At 33.8% G+C, this 13,250-nt stretch overlaps 1 non-coding gene across 1 annotated transcript; it reads left to right on the top strand.

Moving 5' to 3' along the window:
- The first annotated feature begins 10,096 nt into the window (after positions 1-10,096).
- On the top strand, positions 10,097-10,203 carry LOC139869815 (small nucleolar RNA R71). Its single transcript, XR_011766393.1, has one exon. It is a non-coding gene; the product is annotated as a small nucleolar RNA R71 (small nucleolar RNA).
- The last annotated feature ends 3,047 nt before the right edge of the window (positions 10,204-13,250 follow it).

The raw sequence follows: 13,250 nt of genomic DNA, 5'->3' as shown, positions 1-13,250 counted from the left end.
AGTCCTCTAATCCTCGCGCTTACCCGAGCCACCATCCGCATGCAATCTATAAAAAGAGTCAACAACGAGAGGGTAAGCTAACGCTTAGTGAATGATAATATACTACATACATATATATGTATAAAATGGACACGCCACAAAATAACAATTACCGCATACCGAGGCATCCATATATAAAGCACTACACTAAGCATACCGTACGATCTCTAAGCAATGAGCTAAAGATACAACATCAATATAAGTTCACCAACGACGATGTGAACAACGCCAAATAGCTACACCCGGAGGGTTAGCTACAACACAACAATACATTAATATAACAATATAAACGAACAAGGTTAACACCTTAACCCAATACCGAGAACCAAATACCACAATGAAGATTGGCCGAACTACACGAGCCTTAGTAATCCGAAACCACACGAGATTACTATCTTCACAACATCGAGGTTGGCCGAACTACACGAGCCTTAGTAATCCGAAACCACACGAGATTACTACCTCAATAAGATGACCGAACTACACGAGTCACCATGAATCCGAACTACACGAGATTCATTTCCACAATACAATAAGATGACCGAAACCACACGCGTCATCGTGAATCCGAATACACACGCGATTCACTTCTCAATATTATACCCTTCGCCATTGGGGTTAAATCAACCACATCACAACCACGTGTGATAATGTACACGCAAACGCGTACTTCGCCAAAGATAGTCAACCAAAACGCACAACCGTGCCAATTGGATCTAAACGCAAGTCTATCAAATCCATCTATATGTGAAGTGAGCTCTATAGCCGAGAATCACTTCACCCGACCCGCACCCATCCTACACATACATATGCACATAGGATATTATCACTCACCTTGAAGTCTTGAAGAATGCTTCCAAGTAATCTGCAACTCGTCAATGGAAAGTACCTATTCCATTATCACAAATTCAACAACACACTTAGATTGGATTTACAAACCAACCCAATTCGACACTTAGTGCAAATTTGACCCAAATGCACTTCCAAGGACAAACCGTGCCCAAACTAACCCATAATCACTAACACAAGTGAGAATGGTCCCAATATGTCAATTAAACTCGAACTCGAGTGTTAAACACGTGTCATACCCATTTTGACACTTAAACCCTAATTTTGACCCATAAAGGTCAAAATCTCATCCTTTACAAGTTTTGACACCAAAACACATTTAACTTGGTTTTATACTTCAACTTAATCCATTTCAAGTTTATAAACCTCATTAAATCGCCAAATGGGTCATAATCACCACCAAACCCTAATTTGACCCAAAGTCACAATTAGTCAACCATAATACCCTAAATGGGTTCCAATACTTCAATAATCACTATACCTAGTGATTAAACTCCAAACCAAAGCCTAATCAAGGCCAAATCGTCATCCAACCCAAAACCCGCCAAGTGACAAGAATAACTAGTCACCATAAACCCATTTCATCACCTAAAAGGGTTACACAACAATTTAACTCAAAACCCTAACTTGAATATCAAATCAAATAAATGAAATTCGGAGTTTGAGCTTACCAATACCACCACAACGTAGCTAGGAACGAAAGGAACAACTTTAAAACCCGAGACTTTGAACGATTCGAGCTTCTTCTTCACCAAAACCTCAAATCTCTCTCTAGACCTCTCTCTCTCTCTCTAAGAATGGATGAAGATGATGAATGGATGTGAAATGATCCAAAGTTAGATCTAAACCAACTGATATGGCTCACAAATCCGGCCCCAAGTGAATTTACCAAATTACCCTTCATTTAAAATAATTAAAAACAAAGGATTCTGTCAGCGCGATTCGGCGCGGCGCGCACCAGACCCGCGCGGCGCGCAAGTAGTCAGTTTCAGGTTCTTTTGCTTTTTAACTAAATATAAATATTAAACGAAGCCCGTTCTCGTATGTCTTTTATAAACAAGTATACAAAATAAATATTCGGGTCTTACACCCCCCCCCCCCCCCGACTTATATCCACATCGAGATACTCAGCAATTAATGTAATAAATATACCACCTCCTATTATACTGTGCGGTCTCATCCCCCTAACCATAGCTGATAAATAATAACCCACACAATAAGGTATACTTACAGCGCTTTGTAGGTCTCGAATACACATGTGGTAAAATAAATTTTGCTCATTTACCTTTTCCTTATTTTTACCTCGCTGTGTAATCGAGTTCGCTAGAAACCTGTGAATTACTCTTAACTCAGCTCTATCTATATCCAAATAAGAGTAATTTCCCCTTTAAATCGGTGATGGCTAGTCATTTGACTCCATACACCATGCGTATCAAAATTTTCATCAATCTTCCTACCATTTAATATCAACCCTCGACAATCGGCAGATGCTAGCTCCTCAGGCGTATATATACGTAAGGCCTGAGCCATGTCTAGTAAAGACATGTGGCGCATCGAACCTCCTAACAAAAATTTAATAAAAGTTTGATCGGTTAAACTAGCTACCCGATCATTTATTTCTATACTACACAATAATTCTTCACACCATACTTTATATACAGGTCTACGCATGTTGAATAATCGTACCCAATCGTTAAAAGTAGAATTACCATACCTCTGCGTAAGTAATTCTCTAATCCGTTTGCCCAATCCTACGGCTTCTAACGGTTCCCATTCTATTACCCTAGGTACTTCAACAGCTTTAGAATGAAGAGTGTGCAAGCTCCTTTGGTATTTTGGATATCTATCCAACGTCTGTCTAATCTCAAGTTCGGGTGCAAATCTTCCACGTGCATATCTGAAAATGTCATAACTGGATGAGATATATCTTGTTTGAAATAGTTATCAACATCCTGTTGTTCCGCATTCTCAGGAGGAGCAATGCGAGCTTGGGATGAAGATTCATCCCTTTCAGTCTGCAAAACACATCAAACACAATTTTTGTGCATTCAAATATGCATTAGTGTCAGCAAAATCATCAATCAAAATAATTACAATGACATGTTCAATTTATATCAAACTTATGCTTATTTTCATATTTTTATCAAATCTACACTTTTTCAAATAAGCATATACGAAATTGTTCGCCAAGTTTATAAGCATTCAACTCAAATAACATGTCAAAATAATCATTATTAGCAATTAAACAAGTTTCAAATGGCATTATCTCTTAAAAATTAAGTTCATGAATTTTAGACTTGAAAAAGTCCACTTTAATTCTCAAAAATCTTGTTTAGGCTCAAAGTTTGTATCATTTAACTACCTAAACATGTTACATTACTTAATTTAGCAATAATTCATGACAAAAATCGGCCATAACCTGTTTATATCAAAAAGCCCCAAATTGCTCAAGAACACAAACCCTAGATTACTCAAATTTTGAAGTTTAAGGCTTCTAATCATGTTAAATAGCATCAATCTAGGTTATACAAGCATAATACATAAGCAATTTAAGCATAATTACACTAAAAAGAATCAAATCGAATTGGGTATAAAATTGCTCAAGAACACTAATTTTTCGGATTAAAGGGTGATTTGGTGTAGAAATTTACCGTTTTCCTTGAGTAATTCCTTGATAGCATCCTTCTCAACATGATTTTGTGAAAGATTTGATGAAAAATGGCCAAAAATTGCGAATTTCTGTGTGTTTTCGTGTGTGTTTTTCGCAGTATTTGAGTTTGGTTAGGAAGAAACTGGTCTGTTCGATCCCTTTTATTTTTTTCTGGATTTCGCAACCTCCGCGAGTCGCGGTGGTGTTTCCCTTCAAACTCCGCGAGTCGCGGAGCTTATTTATTTATTTATTTATTTTTTTTCTAAATCTTTAACTTATAAAACAAATATTAACTAATTTTAAAAATTTGTTTCCCTTGTTATTTAGAACGAGGTCGTTTCGGATCGATGTCCTAGTCCGTCCCTCGACAAAATTTTAAAATTTGTCTATTTAAAGCGTGGTTTTAAAAGCAAAGATTTTTGGGTTTTTTAATGTTTTTGGCAAACTTTAAATCAATAAGATTAAAAACAATGATAATAAAAATTCTCGTCCCTCCGTCGGGTAAAGCAATTTCGGTTCAACGACCTAGTCTTCAACTTAAGACGAATTTTTAAAAAATCATATTTTTAACTTAGCAAAATAAAGTAAATTTTTGTTTTTAAATTCACACCAAACTTAAATTTAAAATGCATAAAATTAAAAATTCATATTTTAAAAATTCACACCAAACTTAAATTATATTTTTGTTTTTATACATACAAACTTATATTAAAAATATTAATTTTCCAAATATTTACAATTTTAAATATATTGATTTAAAAAGTTTACAATATCAGTTTAAGATTTATATATTAATTTTAAAAACATGGTAAAAAATAAAATTAAAAATCTTTTTGGTTTTTTATCCCACTTTAATCAATCAAATATTATCAAAAACATACGCCCCTCTTTTTGGTAAAGTAATTTCGGTTCCATGACCTAATTTAACTCATGACGAATTTTTGAAATATTTTGGGTTGATTGATTAAAGATATTTATACCTTAAGAATAAACGTTAAATTTCGCAGTGATGTAATAAATTTTTGTATGATATCAATAATTTCGGTCGCAAGACCTAATTTTATTGAATACCAATTTAATACTTTATAGCGAACAAATTAGCGTTTATTATCAAAAGGTTAAAAATAAAAATAAAAATAAAAATGAAAACTGTACAAACTTACCTGTGAAATAGATTTCTTAGTGATATACTCTAGCCTACTCATAAGATAGTCGGACTAATTGGTTTTTCATGGCTACATAGGCGTAACCTCGAGAATTTAATGTTTTTTCTTCTAAACATATAAACGGTCCGTCTCTGCATAAAGTAACAAATTCGGTATTTGAATAGGTTTGATTATTTGAACATTTACCTTCGTGTGACCATTTTCCGCATTTGTGACATTTTTCAAGGTGTCGTGCTCTTCTTTTCGCTGCGGATTTTGATTTTCCTTTACCAAATTGTAACTTATTATTTTCGCATCTGGATTCTTTTCTTACTCCGTCCAATTTTTCTCTGATTACTGATACAAGTTCACTCGGTAGTGTGTCATTATTACGTTTAGTAATCAAAGCGTGTAGCATTAGATCATGGTTTAATTCACAGAAAGTCTTCATTTCGTAAAACCTAAAAAAAAAAAAATTCAGAATGGGGGGAGAAGACTAGTTCTTTAGGGTCTGCTAGGGAAAGACCATTCGGGTTCCATTTTCGAGAACTACACGAAAACAGAAAATCTAACTCTAACAGAAATACATATTATCCTTTAAAGACTTGATTCTCCTCACACTTAGTTAGCTGTGGTATCGAAATTGTGATTAACTTCGTTGTCAACTTCCATCGGGCTATCTATGTAGTGTTTAACTCTGTGACCATTAACCTTAAATTCAATCCCATTTGAATTTATTAATTCTATCGTTCCGTATGGGAAAACTCTTTTGACTATGAATGGTCCAGACCATCTTGATTTCAATTTTCCAGGAAATAGCTTGAATCGTGAATTGAAAAGAAGAACTCTGTCTCCTTCTTTAAATTCTTTTGAACTTCTGATTCTTTTATCATGCCATTTCTTCGTTCTTTCCTTATAGATTAACGAATTTTCGTATGCTTCATGTCTTAATTCTTCTAATTCATTTAGTTGACTTAACCATAGACGTCCAGCTTCATGTAAATCAAGATTACATGTCTTCAAAGCCCAAAATGCTTTGTGTTCAATTTCTACTGGAAGATGACATGCTTTTCCGTAAACGAGTTTAAAAGGTGTGGTTCCAATTGGAGTTTTGTAGGCTGTTCTAAAAGCCCAGAGTGCATCCTCCAATTTTATGCTCCATTCCTTCGGATTTGATCCTACGGTTTTCTCTATAATACGTTTTAAAGCTCGGTTGGTATTTTCAACTTTTCCACTTGTTTGTGGATGATATGCGGTGGAGATTTTATGAGTTACTCCATATCTTTTAAGAACTTTCTCAAGTTGATTATTACAGAAATGAGTTCCCCGATCACTTATTAAAGCTTTCGGTGTTCCAAACCTTGCAAAAAGACGTTTTAAAAAATTGACTACAACTCGTGCATCGTTAGTTGGGAGAGCTTGTGCTTCCGCCCATTTAGATACATAATCAATGGCTACGAGAATGTAGAGATTATTATGAGATTTTGGAAATGGACCCATAAAGTCAATACCCCAAATGTCAAATACTTCACATACTTGAATGACATTTTGTGGCATTTCATCACGTTGACTTATTTTTCCGGCCCTTTGACAAGCATCACAAGATTTGCAAAGAAGGTGTGCGTCTTTGTAAATTGTAGGCCAATAGAATCCAGCATCATAAACTTTTCTTGCTGTTAGTTGAGGCCCATAATGCCCTCCTGTTGGTCCTGTGTGACAATGGTTTAAGATTTTACTAGCTTCATCTTCGAATACACATCGGCGTATTATTCCATCGGGACAACTTTTAAACAAATGTGAATCTTCCCAGAAATAGTGTTTTATATCACTGAAGAATTTCTTTCGTGTTTGGAACGACAATCCTTTCTCAAGGAATCCACATACTAAGTAGTTTGCATAGTCTGCAAACCATGGAATTTCATTATAATCTATCTTCAATAGATATTCATCAGGAAAGTTGTCTTGTATGGCCGATTCATTTAGAACTTCTAATTCAGGATTTTCAAGACGAGAAAGATGATCGGCTGCGAGATTTTCTGCTCCCTTTTTATCTCGGATTTCAATATCGAATTCTTGTAAGAGTAAGATCCAACGGATTAATCGTGGTTTAGCATCTTGTTTCGAAAATAGGTATCTAAGAGTAGAATGGTCGGTATAGACCACTGTTTTTGCTAGAACGAGATATGAACGAAAATTGTCAAAAGCAAAGACAATAGCAAGGAGTTCTTTTTCAGTAGTTGTGTAGTTCGTTTGTGCTCCTTGTAACGTCTTACTTGCATAATAAATAGGTTGAAATCGTTTTTCAATCCTTTGTCCTAAAACGGCTCCCATTGCAAAATCACTTGTACTCGCACATTAGTTCAAACGGTAGATTCCAATTTGGTGTTATCATGATCGGCGCATTAGTGAGTTTCTCTTTAAGAATATTAAAAGATTTGATACATTCATCTGAAAAGATGAATGGAGCATCCTTTTCTAGGAGTTTATTCAAAGGAGTGGCAATTTTAGAAAAATCTTTTATAAAATGTCGGTAAAAACCGGCATGCCCTAGAAAACTCCTAACTCCTCTAACATTGGTGGGATGTGAAAGTTTAGCAATTACATCTACTTTAGCTCTATCCACTTCAATTCCTTCCTTTGAAATTTTATGACCAAGAACGATGCCTTCTTTAACCATGAAATGACATTTATCCCAATTAAGTACTAGATTTGATTGTTCGCATCTAATAAGAATTCGTTCAAGATTAACTAAACATGATTCAAATGTATCACCGAAGACTGAAAAGTCATCCATGAAAACTTCCATGCATTCTTCTATCATGTCGTGAAAAATCGCCATCATGCACCTTTGAAAGGTTGCAGGGGCGTTGCAAAGTCCAAATGGCATGCGTTTGTAAGCAAAAGTACCATAAGGGCACGTGAACGTGGTTTTCTCTTGGTCCTCGGGTGCTATTGGAATTTAAAAATATCCGGAAAATCCATCAAGAAAACAATAGTAACTATTTCCGGCTAATCTTTCCACATTTGATCAATGAAAGGTAAGGGAAAGTGATCTTTTCTGGTGGCGTCATTTAATTTTCTATAATCAATACATACACGCCATCCTGTTACAGTCCTTGTCAGAATAAGCTCATTTTTCTCATTTGTAATGACAGTTATGCCACCCTTCTTAGGCACGCATTGAACTGGGCTTACCCATGGACTATCAGAGATTGGATAAATTAAACCTGCATCTAGCAGTTTAATAATTTCTTTCTTAACAACATCTTGCATATTCGGATTTAGCCTTCGTTGGCGTTGCACATACGTTTTATGACCTTCTTCAATAAGGATTTTATGTGTGCAATACGAAGGACTTATTCCTTTAATATCATGAATCTTCCATGCAATGGCTGGTTTATGAGCTTTTAATACAGAAATGAGTTGAGATTTTTCATTTTCAGTAAGAGAAGACGATATTATTACAGGTAATTCAGATTCACCATGTAAATAAGCATATTCCAAATGGTTTGGAAGTGGCTTTAACTCTAATATTGGTGGTTCTTCTATCGATGATTTATATCGATATCTGTCTTCTTCTTTTAGCATTTGAATTTCTTCTGTTGTTGGTTCATATCCATTAGCTATTAGTGTAGCTAACATTTCAGTTTCATCAATTGGTTCAGTTCCTTCTCCTAAAGAACATTCTCCTGTTCCTTGTAATTCTGGAAATTCTTCTAATAATTCTGCAAGTGAATCTATAGTTTGAATATAATAACATGTATCATCTGCAGATTGCGGTTGTTGCATAGCTCTATCAACTGAAAAGGTAACACTCTCGTCCTCTATACTTCGGGTCAGTTTCTTACCAAACACGTCTATCATTGCTTTAGCCGTGTTTAAGAATGGTCTTCCTAATATGAGAGGAACTTGAGAATCTTCTTCCATATCCAGAACAACAAAATCTACTGGAAATACTAAAGTACCAATTTTAACTAGCATGTTCTCCATTATCCCTCTAGGATATTTTATTGATCGATCAGCTAGTTGTATGCTTATTCGTGTTGGTTTCAATTCTCCAAGGTCTAGTTTAGTGTATAGTGAATACGGCATTAAATTTATACTAGCACCTAAGTCTGCCAATGCTTCTATTGAACTAAGACTACCCAGAAAACATGGAATTGTGAAACTTCCTGGATCAGATAATTTTTCTGGTATCTTATTCAACAGCACTGCTGAACAATTAGCATTCATAGTAACAGCCGAGAGTTCTTCCATTTTCTTTCTATTCGAGATTAGATCTTTCAGAAATTTAGCATATCTAGGCATTTCTGAAATCACATCAATGAAAGAAAGATTTACATTTATCTGTTTAAACATATCCAAGAATTTGGATTGCTCGGCTTCAAGTTTCTCTTTTTTCATTTTACTCGGGTAAGGAAGTGGTGGTTGGTATGGTTTAACATAAGGTTTAGCCTTAACTGTGTTATCTTCATTAACCTTTTCAACTACCGGTTCTTTTTACTTATCTTGTTCAGGTTGTGGTTCTTGTGGAGTAGGAATAGCTTTCTCAGAAATTACAGGTATTTCAGGTGGTTTAAGTGTTGTACCACTTCTTGTGGTAATAGCTTTAGCTGTTTCATTCCGGGGGTTAGCATTTGTATCACTAGGTAAACTTCCCGGTTTTCTTTCACCTATTAACCTTACTAGGTTACTTACTTCTTGTTCTAGATTTTGAATAGAAGCTTGTTGATTTCTAAATGCTTGAGCATTTTGTTCATTGGTTTGTTTCTGAGATGTGAAAAACTGCGTTTGAGTTTCAACTAGCTTCATCATCATATCTTCTAAATTCGGCTTTTTATCATCGGTTTGTGGTGGTTTGTTTTGAAAATTAGGTCTTTGCTGGTTGTAAGTATTGTTGGATACTTGTTGATTACTAGAACCTTGTTGGTTGTTGTATGGAACATTTCGATTATAATTCTGGTTTTGATTGTAAATCGGTCTTGGCGGTTGATAATTATTCTGATAATTATTTCCAGGCCTTTGGTTTATGTATGAAATATTCTCTCTTTGTTCCATTGTTACTTCAATACTGAGACAATCTTTTGTCAAATGTGGTCCTCCACACTGCTCACAACTAATTCCTATTGAGTGAATATCTTTAGTCATCTTTTCCATTCGTCTCTCGACAGCATCTATCTTTACGGAAATGGAATCTAAGTCATGGCTAGAATCGGCTCTAGCTGCTTTAGATGATCTAACGATATCTTTTTCTTGGTGCCACTCATGTGAGTGGGAAGCAGTGTTATCAATAATTTTGTAAGCATCAGTTTCTGTTTTCTTCATAATAGAACCACCAGCTGCTATATCGATGTCTTTCCTTGTAGTGATGTCGCATCCTTGGTAGAATATTTGTACTATTTGACAGGTGTCTAAACCATGTTGCGGACATCCTCTTAATAACTTTCCAAATCTTGTCCACGCCTCATATAGAGTTTCATTTGGTTTCTGTGTAAACGTAAAAATTTCTCCTTGAAGTCTTACGGCTTTAGATGCCGGAAAGAATTGTTTAAGAAAATTTTCAACTAAAACGTCCCATGTATCAATCGCCCCTTCAGGTAACGATTCCAACCAATCTTTGGCTTCTCCCTTTAAAGTCCAGGGAAATAACATGAGATATATCTGTTCATCCTCAACTTCTCGGATTTTAAATAGTGTGCAGATCCTATTAAAGGTACGAAGATGTTCATTTGGATCTTCCTTCGGCGCACCACTAAATTGGCATTGATTAGTCACCATATGTAGAATTTGTCCTTTGATTTAATAATCTGGTGCATTAATGTCTGGATGAGTAATTACGTGACCTTGGCCAGTGCGTTTAGCTCGCATTCGGTCTTCCATACTTAGAGGTTCCAGATTCTCCATAATTGAATTTGTTGAATCTGAATCACTAGAGGATTCTGATTTAATGGTTCGTTCCTCAACAATCTCTGTTTGAATGATTGGTGGTTCCGGAGGAAAAATTAATGGTTCAGGATCTATGAATCGTCCCTGAATATTCTCCGGATTCTCAATTGTGAGGTCGGGTTCAAAAAATGGATTATCGGAAATTTGAATTGGAGTACTTGGTCGACTGGATGACGATTCTAAAGAAAAATCAACGGCGACAATATTTGCTAGATGTCTTGATCGAGTTACAGGTGGTGAACGTACAAAAGGTGGTGAACGTCTTGCTCGGTGCATTCACAGAATATCCTATTAGTTTTTAAAAGGAAAAAAAATTATATAAGTTATCCAATTAATAGACTTTTCTGATTTTGCCCACGTTTCGAATAGCCAAAAGATGCAGCAGAGGGGCAGGATTCGTTTGGTCTCAATATAATTGTGTACTGTTTGGCTCCAATAACCCGGTCCACGTACAAATCTAACTATTACTACGAACCAGAAAATTTTGATGTCTATCAATTTAACCACTTAAAATAAATTTTCGTAATTTTAAGAAATTTAGATAAGAAGTAGAATAAAAATCTATGTCCTAAAAACTAGGATGGCGATAAATAAGAAAGAAAAAGAGCGCGTCGAAAAAGGTCGAAAAAGAAAAGGGGTGAAAAAAAAGGCGTCGAAAAATAAGAAAGAAAAAGAGTGAATATAAAACTTTAAAACACTCGACTAACTCAACCTTATTATTATCACTAACTTAAAATTAAAATTGCAAATTGAGATTACTAATTGGAGTGATAATTGATACATAGGTAAAAGGCGTCGGAAAAGGTCGAAAAATAAAAATAAGAAAATAGCGCGTCGTAGCTTAAAAGTCTAAAAATTAAATCTAAAAAGTTACGCCTAAAGGTATTAAAGCTTAAAGGAATTGTATATCCAAAACGGCAATAACTTAATTAGGCACTAATATCTAAAAACTGCGTCGCAAAATTCTAAAGCACCTAAATCTTAGTCTAAAAAAAAAACACTTAAGGGATTTTACGGCAAAGCCTAAAAATCTAGAAATAAAAAAAAAAAAAAAAAACTAAGGCAAAAACTATGACTTAAAACTAATTACGAGCGAAAAATACAACAAATTACGCTAAAACAATTAAAAAAAGGACAAAATATAAAAATATACTAAAAGTTGTAAAAAGTACAATTTTTATAAAAATATTATTTTTATATTATTTATTTTATAAAACTATTAATTTTGTAAATTAATTAAACTAATTAAACAAAATAATAACTTAAATTAACTAATTAAAAACTAAAAACCTAATTAGGGTTTTAAATAAAATAATAATAATAATAATAATTACTCCGTAATGATGCTGGTTAGGGTTTCTGTGTACGCGTGTCAGGGTGGCTCCGCGAGTCGAGGTGCCACGTACCAGAAAACTCCATGATTCGCGGAGGTTAAAATTTTAAATGCACAAATATCGTTCGACAGGTTCTGTAGTTTTTTAAATTATATTTTATATATTTTTCTATTTTTAATAATTATATAAAATATAATAAATAAAAACTTATATTTTAAAAACTAAAATAAAAAATAGAAATACTTTATAATTTTATAAATAAAAATCTTAAAAATAGATTTATATATATATTTTTTTTTCTTTTTCGGTTTTTAAATTTTTAAATTTTTTTAATATTTAAAATGTATTTTTACAAAAACTTAATAAAAATCTCTTTTTTTTTAATGTGTGTGGCGTTTCGCTTCGTCGTGTCCCCGGTAGCGGCGCCAAAAATACTTGATGTTAAAGCTAAGGGGTATAAAATACTATTAAATTTTACTAGGAAAAACTATTAAATACGATACAATTTTACACAAGATATTTATTTATTTATAGAATGGATATACTTAAACCTTGCTACAACACTTATAGGCAGTGTACCTAATCGTACAGTAGTGTAGTTTTTAGTAAGTCCGGTTCGTTCCACAGGGAAAATCTTTAAATAAAGCTTAACGCTATATTAGTTTAATTTATAAAAATACAAATATATATAAGTAATATTATTATTATAAAAGGGGGGGTTTTTACCGTTTAATGACCGGTTTGTCGATTTTAAAACTTTAGTCGCAGTTAAAACCTAATGTAAAATATTAAAAATAAATACAAGACTTAATTTAAAGCGTAAAGTAAATAACGATAATGAAATTGCGATAAATGAAAGTGCGATAAAATAAAAGTGCGATAATTAAAAAGTACGATAATTAAAAGTGCAATTAAATACAATAACAATAAATAAAAGTGCGATAATTAGAAGTGCAATTAAATATAAAATAAAGGAAATTAAATATGAAATAAAATAATTATGCTTATTTAAACTTCCGTAATCATGATGTTTGACGTGTTGATTTTAGTTTTATGCCCATGGGTTAATTGTCCTTTGTCCTGGATTATTCAATATGTCCGTCTGGTTTTTGTCCATAACAGTCCATCAGTAATAAATATAAAGTGCGAGTGTCCTCGTCAAATTATCCTTATACCCGAAGTACTTAAACTATAACAAGATTTTAATACTTTGTTTAATAATTACACCAGGTTATCGACTGCGTGTAACCCAAGGTTTTAATACTTTGTTATCAATTATGCCAAGTG

Source organism: Rutidosis leptorrhynchoides, chromosome 9 (assembly GCF_046630445.1).
Source record: "Rutidosis leptorrhynchoides isolate AG116_Rl617_1_P2 chromosome 9, CSIRO_AGI_Rlap_v1, whole genome shotgun sequence".
Lineage (NCBI taxonomy): Eukaryota > Viridiplantae > Streptophyta > Magnoliopsida > Asterales > Asteraceae > Rutidosis > Rutidosis leptorrhynchoides.
Note: the sequence above shows the minus strand (reverse complement) of the source record. Positions and strands in the feature narration are given on the sequence as shown.